Source organism: Saccostrea echinata, unplaced genomic scaffold (assembly GCF_033153115.1).
Source record: "Saccostrea echinata isolate AGI-Se365-2 ecotype Australia unplaced genomic scaffold, CSIRO_AGI_Sech_v1 ptg000009l, whole genome shotgun sequence".
NCBI lineage: Eukaryota > Metazoa > Mollusca > Bivalvia > Ostreida > Ostreidae > Saccostrea > Saccostrea echinata.
In genome coordinates, this window is record NW_026889758.1 from 33,345,400 (window position 1) to 33,357,850 (window position 12,451).

At 30.7% G+C, this 12,451-nt stretch overlaps 1 long non-coding RNA gene across 1 annotated transcript; it reads right to left on the reverse strand.

Moving 5' to 3' along the window:
* Positions 1 to 539: 539 nt before the first annotated feature.
* On the reverse strand, positions 540 to 9,838 carry LOC133182238 (uncharacterized). Its single transcript, XR_009720526.1, has 2 exons — positions 9,408 to 9,838; positions 540 to 920 (listed from the first exon to the last, which is right to left on the reverse strand). It is a non-coding gene; the product is annotated as an uncharacterized LOC133182238 (long non-coding RNA).
* Between the last annotated feature and the right edge of the window lie 2,613 nt (positions 9,839 to 12,451).

The window sequence follows — 12,451 nt, forward strand, 5'->3', positions numbered from 1 at the left end:
CAGGCTAATGCACAAAAAGGCTCCCTGTCATTGTCCCCCCTGACAAACCTGTCTTAGTGAAGAGAAACCTTTCCTGGTGATCAATTGCCCCCATGTTGACATGAACCAGATCAAATAAAGCCTCAGCGACAAAGGTAACGTAACACCTTTTCAAAATTGATAATGCTTTTTTCCCCTTGCATTAGATGCGTTTAAATTTTACGTCATGCACTGGGTAATAATTAAGTCCCTTTGATCTTCCAACGCGTTACTCAATCGACTACGGTCGTGAGCAGGTTAGGAAACTTTAAAATTGTTCAATAACCCTTTAAATCCTCATAGAAAAAACACTGAATACATCTGTTTGAATTGAGTAGAGTAATCGGACAGGACGTTAAATTTAGTATTAAGAGAAAAAAAAAACGTACATTTAATCAGGGTTTTTTGTCAATGAGAATTTAGAACAACCAGCCAAAACTGTACACGAATTAATTCTTTTCATCTATCATAGGTTCGTAAATAAACACTTTCCTTCAGACTTCAAAAGTCTGATATAAGCATACATTTTAAATAAAGCTTTATTTATATATGACAGTAAGTATAATTAGTTTTATAATGAGTGTAAGTGTTGAAACGGTCATGAAGGTTTTGAAGATATCATCATTGCCGTAACCCAGACGGCTTGAAGAGGATGCTTGGGTTTTCTACATCATTGCCGGTGATGCACCATTCAACTTCAAACGTCCCCCGCTCTTGATGTTGTAAATTGGATCTGCGGATGCCTCAAAAACATAAGTAAGCGATAGCCCAATTTTCCTTCGGAAGCACAACCTTCCTGATACCAACTGCCTGTTTTATGAACTGTTTGTTCGTCTGGAGGTCGTAGACTATCTGTGCCATCTAGTTGGTGGTTTCGTACCATTTCTTGTTATATCATCTGTCTGAGATAATGTTTGCATACGTTTTAATAAAGTCGGAAGGTCAAGGTGAAGGAGAAGATGAATAATTCTAAAATTAAAACCCAGAACGTTGCCCAATTTTCAAAACTTCTAAACAATGAGTTTAGTTTTTTGGAAATAATATCAGAATTTATTTTAATTCTGATACGAGGGTTCAGGGTGGTAAATCGATAAAAGTAATATGGAAACTGTGTAGTCAAAAACGACTGCTTTTACCTATTTACATGTACATTTAAAATGAGTGAAATTCACATTTATTTGATTTAGTATTTAAAAATATTAACTTCCATACTTATCAAGTACGTTATTTTTAAGCCTGTATCATACCTTAGGCTTATTACATAACACGACCTACATAAGCAGACGACACTTCTCAGATGTGGTGTGTAGATCATGACGGGGTTTCCTTGGGTTCTGAACTAAATTTGTAAAGAGGGATTCGGTGGGTATATAGCGCACATAGATACTACTTTTACTTCTTATCTTATACATGTGTTTTCGAAGTATTGCTGCAATACAAGTAACATTTAATTTGATGATCCCTTGACACAAAAAATCGTTTCTTGCACATTGGAAAAATTCAATTAAGGTTTTGTGCACCCTGCCGGTATCCAAGATATCACGCTTAACAAATATTTAGTGTCAGCCGAACCCGGCTATTTTACTTATTCAATATTAATTTGATTGTGACCTCGCCTGTTTACCCAACTCCTCTATTGCAGTATACTATTACACCCGATTACGCGGTTTTTAAAGAACAAATATGCTTTCGGTGCGCAGTTGGGCTGTTGCCGTGCATTTGGGTAAACAGAGGCTTCGACCTTCTTAAATTGCAATGGGGTGCAATTAAGGAAACATTTTACAATTAACTTCCAGCCTTAAGTACTTACTAAAACAATACACACTTTGGATTCACAATACCAGTATTGTAAGCATTTTCCCCCTTAAATCGACCTAAAAAAGCTTTAAATTCTAGATACTCTTTAAAAATTTGCTCGATAATATCATAAGGCATAATACTACTTTGAAGTAGGGATATCAAGAGGGGCATGGGTGAATCTGCATTCCGATCAGAGAACAAGAGGGGATTAGATAAATATTTCTTTTATCAATAAGAGAGGATTTGATGAATAAAGTTGTTAACGTAGCTTTTACCCAGGATTTGATGTCATTTAGCGAAATTACTCTGAAACTCTTCATATACGATAAGTCGGACTGCATGAAATCTTCAGAGTGACAATTGTCAATTTTTTCAGAGTATGATTAAAAAAAAAAAATACAATCTGTAGTCAACCTTTATTATAGCAAGTTTTTGTTATTTGTTTTTTGATCATCTTCCCATTTCATTACTGTCATAAAAAATCAATTAACTGAAAATAGTACAAATATAAGAAAAGTTTACGCTGTTTTAAAGGTACTTTTAATTAAGCTTGATATAAAATATTTAACAGGTACAAAATCATATGAGATGTAGAGAACGACCTGAATTTTTCTCTGTTCGAGTAAGCAAGGAATGAGAGATGTGACCACTTCTAGAGGGAATGCTGGCAAAGACCCGGATGTTAGCGCAAAGTCAAGATCTTGCACCAAGGTCTTGACCCTGCTCATTTGCATGGTATGTAGACATTCGTATTCCAGTACGATAGCAATACTATTATTACGTAATCCCCAGACTTCTACGAGATTTATTTCAGTTTATAACCATATTTTATGACTTGTATATTTGATTTCTTGTCCAGATTTGAAAAAAGCCATGCAATATGGGTATTTGTTTTGATGTTTTATAGGGTCTAATAAGATTGTTTTTATCGCTTTCGCTGAAATAAATGACCAGTTAATTTATGTAGTGATACATGTCAAAGTATTTTCCTTTAGCAATATCAAATGTTTAATCTGTAAGGTCCTTACGATAAAATAGATCCCAAATTAATGAAATTGTGAAGAATATAAACGAAAGAAAGTTAACGGAAATCTGATCACGAAAAATAAGCCATATGTCACGACTTATAATTAATGAGTACAACACAATTAATCTGCGTACGTAATCAAGCTTTTTTTCCATAAGGTTATTTGCATGTTAGAAAGGTAGAGGCATAAAATTTGTAAACAGGTGCACATTAAAATGTGCATTTATTTAAATTTTCAATTTTTTATTTTGCAAATGTCTCAATACGGCATACAATTCGTCAACAGCTTGCTTTGTTTAGAATGATGTTTCCAAGAAATATTTGTTTTCAAGTTGTTTGTAGGAAATTGAAGAAAAGTTCAATCAAAAAGACCTTAACCGTTTGTTATTTTACATTTTTATTATTTTTATTTATTTATTTTTTATTATTATCATTTTTATTTATTAATTTTTTTTGGATAGTCCCTAATTCTTTTCATGGCGCTTTCCTGGGAAAAAATAATGAAAAAAACTTCTTAAACATTACCACCTGTACTTTGTACTCAATTCCTTTCATATAATTCAAGAATTTTATCCTCACTTAGTCCTATCATAAGGGTTTATTTTAAGCCATCTCATTTTTATTTAAATTCTAAATACACTAACACATATTATCTAACAATGGTTATATTTTCACTACAGGTTTACAAGAAATATCGGCAACATATTTTATGTGTACAGATTTGTCATCTGTAATACTTAATTGATTTTGAAGACGATAAATCACCTCATAAAATATCCAAAAATTGATACTCAATCATTGTAACCCATATTGATTTGCATATTAAATCTTGATGGATCGCTTACATACAGAAAGAATGCAGCGGCATATTTTTATTTTAATTTTCTATTCTTCAGACTGAATAAATTGTCAGTATTACTGCAGTTTTTTTTTTATTTTATCTATTAATTTATTTTTGGCCTTCGACTTTAGATAGTAACTTTTTAAATTTCTAAGATATAAAATAATTGTGTATTGAATTATGAATTTCAATACCGAAATTAACTTTGGGCTCTAAAATTATAAAAAATATATTTATTCTATAAAGAATAGAATTTTATTTTTTCTTCTTTTCTCTAACCCCCCCCCCCCTTTTAAAAAAACAAATACAGAGCCAACCAATTTTTAAAAGGATCTAAACCGAACTTCTAATAATTTTTCATTATTATTATTTTTTTAATGACACAGCAGTTAACATTAGAATTGTGGAATACAACACATATATATCATATTTTTATTTTTTCCTCGATTTTTATTTTTTTTTCATTTACAATAGATTGTCTTTTCGTGCTGAAAAAATCATAACGTTCAAAAAGAAAATTCTAAATTTCAACCCAGACCTTGTGTAGCATTAAACTTAATCATGTAGAGACGCGAAGGCACGCGTATATATATATATATATATATATATATATATATATATATATATATATATATATATATATATATATATATATTCGGAAATGATTGTTTTTATACACGTCCGAAGTTTTAAAGTAATTATAATTGTTTTCTAAATAAATCCATTGGGTTCTATTTCCTTCGACTGTTATCATTTTTGTTTTTAATTGTCTGTTTTTACTTTGAATAATAAGTATAAACCATACAAAACTTAATACGACCATAATTAAACGTGAAATCATTTTCAACTTCAATCGGTACACTATAGTGTTTCATCATTAATATATTGAGAAAAACTATATAAAGAGCACTTATATATATTCTAAATCTCTAGTTCTTCTTAAGAAAGGGATACCCTAAACTTATACTTCAAATATAGCAATTAAATAGGTATAAAAATATGTTACGTTTATTTTAAACATTAACATATGTCAAACAATCTATACTGATTTTTGAAAGTTTTGACGCATCAAAAATCACCATTTAGATAGATTTGTTTGGTTATCCAAATGAAGTTAAATAATAATAGCCAATGGTTTACTTATTTATGCTGGAATTAAATTAAAGAATTCTTGACATTTAAATTATAATAATTTAAACTTGTTTTTCATTTTCATAAAATTTTGTACAAAAAGGAAAATATGTAGTCTGATGTAAAAATGGACGAAAATTACCGACTAAAGTAAACGTACACAGGAACAAGTTACAAATACTAATTTAAAGTAATTATCTTATTTTTGTTTTATGAAAGTGTTCAATGAATATACATTTATTCCTGTATATCTAAATAGAATAAATTTGAGTTTGCAAATTTGCAAAAAAATAAATAAAATAATAATAATGATTTATTCTAGAAAATATGAGTATGAAATATTTGGGAAACAGTCAACTTTTAACTGCTTCTATTGGTTGACAATGGTCATCCATCAGAAAGGGTATCGGGGAGGTGTGAAAAAATGGTTTCTGAAATTGATCTCCGGCAATTACCAATATTAACGGAAAAGTATCCAGTCACTAATTGCAATCTATCAAATTAGGAAATCGACTTCATATCAACTGACATTAAATTTTTAATCCTTTAATGCATAATTTTCAAAAAACATCGTGCAAATACCCAATTTTCCTCTCATCTTCTATAGTGGTTCTTTGTATGGGACAATGACGTCATTTGGTACCTCTTTGTAAAAGGATAATTTCTAAAATTGAAGGTACACTATTGGTTACATAATCTCTCAATAGATAATTAAGTTGTTTTCTTAAGGGTCAATGGGATTTCCCGTTTGTCATTTAACAATCTCATCTGGCTTTTAGAATGTGAAAAAAAGCAATCTTCATAACATATGCTAGAAATCGTGTTTCTTTGTTGTGTATTGAAAGGAGCGACCTAAGTTTCTTTGTATCCTTTTTCCCCATTTTTCTCCGGGATTATCGTACCTCAATCACAAGCCCTGGTATTCTGTTCTCTTAAAGATCTTCTCCTGGGTGTGTTTTAGGGTTTTCCAACTATAGATATATTCTAATAGTAAAGTGGTCCGTCTGAACCTTGTAGTTTTATCGGTTGATCGGGGCTATAGGTTTCTACGAGTTCAGCACGAACAATGAGTTCCCGTGATCAGGGGTGTAAATTTAGGATAACTAGGACTCAAAGTGTTTGATTTATGGCCTATTTTATTGTCATAGGAATGCACCGATGAGCCCATTCTTAAAGACCAAAAAGGGTCTTGCCTTTATGTAAGCCTCAAGAAATGTGCATACTTCAGTAAGTTTACTGAATAAAGAGTGATTATTGGCACATTGCATAAAGAGCAAGGGTTGAGTTGATTGTGAGACCTCAGCTACAATTAGCCTGCAGACTACCGCGAGATATAATTGGCTATGATTTGGCCTTCTTGACTTGCACTTCGGGGAGATGACCTTAAGCTTTATATCAGAGAGCGAAAAATTGTCCTAAACTTTACATTTAAAATTTGGTGATTGACGTAGATTTTACATCTGATAGAGCTGTAGTTTATAACAGTTTCAAAGTCTTACAATAAGTGATTGAACTGATGAAATTTAATGATTGTCTGTATTTTATTTCAGAATATACATGTACATGCATGTATGAAGCATTTACAGAACTTCTGCAGCAATATTATGAACATACTATTTGCACTTTTCATATTTTTTGTTGCTTGTACAAAATTGTATATGCAAAAGAATTCAAATAAAAGAAATATTTCAGAAATTAACGCACTGCGCCCTTTGACATTAAAAAATCAAATCTATCACCTATTTGCATCTACAAGCTTTTTTTGTATGAAAGTTAGAGAGCTATATTATCATATTCTTTTGTAAACCACTACTTTGAATTCTGTTGAGAAACTGTCTACGCTACAGCTTCATATATCCTAAATTCTAATGGAATCAATTCGATGATTAATGCAATCTGAAACCAGTTTGGTTTTAAAATCATTTTTCTGAAATTGACACTTTACAATAAATATAATTAGAAAATTAAGAAGTTTATAAATAATATTATAATCGATTCTCAAACAAAAGGCCTTTCTAAAGAGGTTCCAGTTTTGACAAGTTAATTGTGATTTAGAAAGTTTTGTTAGTCATGGGTAGGGTCCTAGTGATACATTTTCTGTGTATATTTACAAATAATTATGAAATTCAATACAAATGAAAAGATCTCTCCAGATTCTAGCATTACATAGGTATTTTGTTACCTGCAATTTTCCTATCTGTTGATATTTGAGGTAATTTAATACCGAAAAATAGACCAAGTACATAACATATTGCATAAAATAACTGTAAAATTGACAACTTACATCGATACTTTTTAAACACTCAAATAACTGATTGATGCATCAAAGAACGCTTAAAGGCGTCGTATTGTATGTATGCATTTTAAATAATTATCTTTTAGAACTGAATTGATATGGTGCAAAAACCAAGCTTCTCTCGTCCGTAAATTCACTCGAAATCAGGACAAATCCATCTTGTGTTGTCTTTCCCTATTTTGTCATTGTTTCTTCAAGATTATTTTGAAATTAAAAATTCTGTAGATTTTAAGTGGTACCAAGAAACAGAAATTGCTTCAATATGCATAATACTTTAGCTACATACACATGTACATGCACCTAATGTGAAAGCTAGTGAGTGATTTAATTTAAAATTCTAAAGAAAAATGATATTTTTTTTTTAATTATTAAAATATCTCACAACATAATAAAAGAGATAACGTTTAGAGTCCAAGCACTTAGGACTGAGAAGACAGAAACTCTTAAATGCTCTCTTTAAAAAAAAACGAATGAAATGAATAAAATTGTTTTGGAAGTACTACTTTCATTTTTATTACTCATTCAATGCTATAAAACAAGAACTTCTTCAGTGATAAAAACAAGTACATGTACTCATAAGTTAAAATTTACTTTAAAAAACACAGACACGTCGAAAAATTTCATAAATGTTAAACTAAAAAAAGAAATGGGATGAAGCCACAAATCTAAAATACGAGCATTTAATTTTCATAACATTTAAAAACGTCTGCGGTTCATGTAAATAATTCTTGTCTGTCAACATTTATATAATAATCTTTTGTTTTTTACTAACAGTGTACCTGTGTATATAATCTTCACTTTTATTAAGAAAAAAAATACTTTTTTTTATCTGAGGTGTGTCATATTACTAAAACAGTGTTCGATTTGAATAACTCGAATTCTCTCAGTACAACTTTAAAATTGCATAATATATTTTTAGTTCAAAGGCAAAGTGTTGAAATTAAACGGATATAATCATATGAACTAATCCATGCGGTATTTTTTAAGTGCCAGATCTAAATTTGTTATCTTATTAAGGACAGACGATACGTTCCTCAATAATATATAATTTTTTCTAAGAATTTGTCATTGAAGTATTGCTACTTTAACATGTTTACTTGCAGAAAATTGAGGTACCTTACCAGGCATTTGTGCAAGATACCAGAGGATGCTGTTTCCTATAAAATCCTTTTGGAAAAAGCTTAATTTGCCAATATCACATTTTTTTAGTGTTTCAATTTTTTAAAGACAATTTGAAACAAGTTTAGAAATCAGAAGGTAATTAAAATTTGGAATATTTTCCATACAATACAAAGATATACAAAACAGATATTTGAGGAACGTATCGTCTGACCTTAAATCATGGAATAAAATAGCTGATCTTTAAAAAAAATGATACTATTCTTATTTTCAAAAGCAAAGATATATATATATATATATATATATATATATATATATATATATATATATATATATATATATATATATATATATATATATATATATATATATAAAAGATACAAGTTCTATAAACAATTTCAAAATGTATTTGTGTGAAAATTTGTTTTGAAGCATGTCAAAAATGCCTTATAAAAGTTTTTTTTTATAATTAATTTTTAGCACCCATTTTACTATATTTACGTATTTTGAATGAAAAATATTTAAATAATGATTTCAGAGAGAGAGAGAGAGATTGATTGTGAAAATATATTTGTTTGTTTTCCCTCTCTTTCTAAGGATTTGGCTTGGATTTTATGATTTTTAAAGCACAGAACGAACAGCTGTAGGAATAATAACATTATATTTTATTCTCGAGTTTAAGGAAAGAAACAAAATGTAACACAATGTTTTAACTGAGCAGCTAAAAAAACTGTAACAATTAGAGAACTCAGTACTAAATGATTTTTTTTTTTACCAACAATGAATTAATTAAAAAAGCATACAGTATTTTCTCAGATAAAAATGAGGTATATTTTTATTCCTGGTTTATTAGATGATATTACTGAAAACAGACCGTTCGGTGTTCTCTGACATGTTATGCAATCAGCATGCATAATACCCAGACATTTAAATTCTCCAATTCAAAAACTGCGTCGATTTGATTTTTAATTTCTTTTGATTTCGTATATTTTACGAGCTTTTCTCACACAACCCGTAAACATAAACTCTTTTGTGTGATCCCATTACGCTGGCGAACAGCTAAATACTCGTTACGGCAATGCCTTGACATTTAGTCTGGTGTGACATACGGGCATTAAGGAAGCAAAAGGTGGAGCAACTTATCTGACACATCACGAATTAACCTTTATACGTACCATTGCGCATTGAAAATATAGTCCCTTTGATAAATTACACCGTATCTCCCGACCAAAAGGATAAGTATAATGTTTATTAGGTCGACATCTTATTCAACAAACATAAGTAACGAAGTAAATTATATATTCCAACAGTTTCTAATGAAGTCTTCTCAGACGAAAGAAAATGTCTTGACAAAGAAACGCGGTTACTTAATTAATGAAACTCTTAACACCTGTGGTGCCTGCAATCCTTTGGGTGCCCCATGCTTGAAATAAACTTAACTGCAAACGGTGCATGTTTGTGCATCGGAGATCAAATCGAGTTGGCGGGATAACATATCTGTTCTTTATTTGCTCACTCAATGCAATAAATTGTAGGTTTTGTAGAGTGTTGTGCAGTGATATAATTTTCTTATCACATTTGAAGGCTAAAATACGATGTATGGTATCAGAACTGTTCAGCATTTCAACCCGCCCAGCAGTCACTCTGCCCAATGTGACCCAACACGACCCGGAACGCTGCATTATACAATACACAACTTTTAAATACCACTGTGTGCATTACAAAAAGGCAAAGCAAGTATAATTATATACTATTATTGGAGGTATAAAAGAATCTTTCTCATCAACCAACATCGTACCCTATAGATAGAGGAAATTCGAAAGATACATCTTGTCTGAATTCCGTTGCACTGATTTGCCTTTCGTTTTTTTTTTTAACTTAAATTTTATTTAAATCATTTTCTTTTTTGAATCCAAAGTATTAATTTAAATATATATTACTGTCATAACGGTTTGTCCGATTTGGACATTGCATGTTTCGTCCTTGTACACCCAGCAATGTTCTAAGATGTTAACCTTGACCACAAAATTCAAAACACTACTGTAATCACAACTTTGTTCAGACAATTGTAAATCTCAGTTTTATCAAAGTTTACAATGTCACTTTACATGTTAACTTGTATTTGCAGAGTACTTTCTAATGAAAATAATTATAATAAAAAATTTTATTTGAGTATCTTAGTTCATTTTTAAATTAAAAAGACATCACCGAAAATAATTTGAACAAAGTCATAACCCTCATTCTTCAATTAGTATTTTAGTCCTCTTTGATTTATGCTCTTGAAAGCGTGTGCAAGGTTATCCGTATGGTTTTGATATCCTGCAGGGTTTGACTACAATCGGGTTATTTTAGCATTGTTGAGCTAGAGTTTATACAGATTTATGTAACACAAGGCCGACCATTTGAACTATGCTTAAAGTACTTGTTACTCCGACATGAAATTGTGTCGTGTTTACAAAGTTTCATGCATCTCTAAAACAGATTAGCAGATCATCTAAACTTTGTTATCAACCTCCGCGGTTGAAAGAAACTTGACTTTATCTGAAATTAAAATCAATATTTGTTGATCTTTAAATAGTATTTATTGCAACGGATGTACTATGTTTCGCCTAGCTAACATAACTTGTAGGAATCTGAATTTATCGTTATAGTTTAGCACTCTTAAAGTGTAGATAGATGAGTGCAGGTATGCACATTACTTTTTTTTCAAAGAACGATAGTGAATATTGTACATGTAATTAAATAAATAAGCGATAGAAGTTTTATCTTCTATATATATATATATATATATATATATATATATATATATATATATATATATATATATATATATATTCACTTTATTTCAGGAGGCGGTTCCAAAATTTCTAGTATGAGATTGAGTCAGACAAGAAAAGAACGGAGTTAACTCCCTTTCTCTCCCTTTGGATATGACTCTTGAACTGCGAAACAGATATGAGGAAGAATATGACAATGTGAACATCTTTTATTTCGTAGAGATGTGTTTTTAAGTGATTCACACTTACATGGTACCAGATTCCGTGAAAATGTTAAATAAAATACTTGTACCTAACCTTAAAGTGCCCATGTCATGGAAACACATGAAATTAGCTTATATCTGACTATTCAGCCTCATTTATCTATAAAAAAAAATTGAGTGTTTTATTTTTTGGGATGGAAATAGAATAAAAAACAAATATGATAACTTGCAAAGAGTAAGACAAACATATTTTAAAATCTGTTTTCCCTCGGTGTAGTTAAGGAATCCAGACATATCACATTACCCACATTTAAAATGTTTAGAATTCAGAATGAAAAGACTTAATATACTCCTGTAGGGCTCTTATACATGTCTAGATGAGAGGTGCGGACAAAATAAAATCCGGTTTAAAAGGAGAAGAAACGTAATATGTGTGCAGCATCTTCCTTTATATTTTGTGTAATGCTACCATCTTCATTATGACAGAGTCCTCACTAACCGCAGTTTATTTTAAGAGCTAATTTTGACATGCAGTTGCACCCTTTCGATGCCCCAGCCACGTCTGACTGCGTGCTCTTTGTTCGATTGCATAAAATATGACCTGTCGGTTAAATAAGTGCGACTCGAATAACATAATCATTATGTCAGTATGACATAAACCTCTAACAGGTAGCAATTTCAGTGTTACCCTGATCTCTTTAAAACCAGAGCATACAATGAATACGAATAATAAGAGGGGGAAAAAGAAATCTAGCGATGTAAATTTTAATGTAAGAAGTCAAAAGGCATGTCAAGCCAGTTGTGAAACGTAAGGGGGTAAAAATCTGCTTTACAAATCGAGATATCTTGACACTAAGATAAAAATGTGCACATGTTCAAGGCCAACATCGTTGCATAGGTCGTTCTGGTTAACCGGAACGTGCAGTTTGTCCCGCTTGTTGGTTGATGGTAAAAGGGAGAGAACCCTTTGAAAATTACTTGGGAAAATGAGAAAAAAAAATATTTTGGAGATATGTGCAAGTTATTTTCCCAGCGTGCAGTTTAACAGATGACAAGAACGAAGAAAGATCTTTGTTGAAGCTGAGTAAAATAATAAACTGAAAACATGGACTTATCTGAATTTCTATAAATTACCATAAATGTTTTGAGTTAAACTTTTTATATTCTTCATAAGGGATAGACTTTCAGATTGTCATTCATCCTTTTTAATTTGTAGGAACGTCTAGTAAGTTGTACATG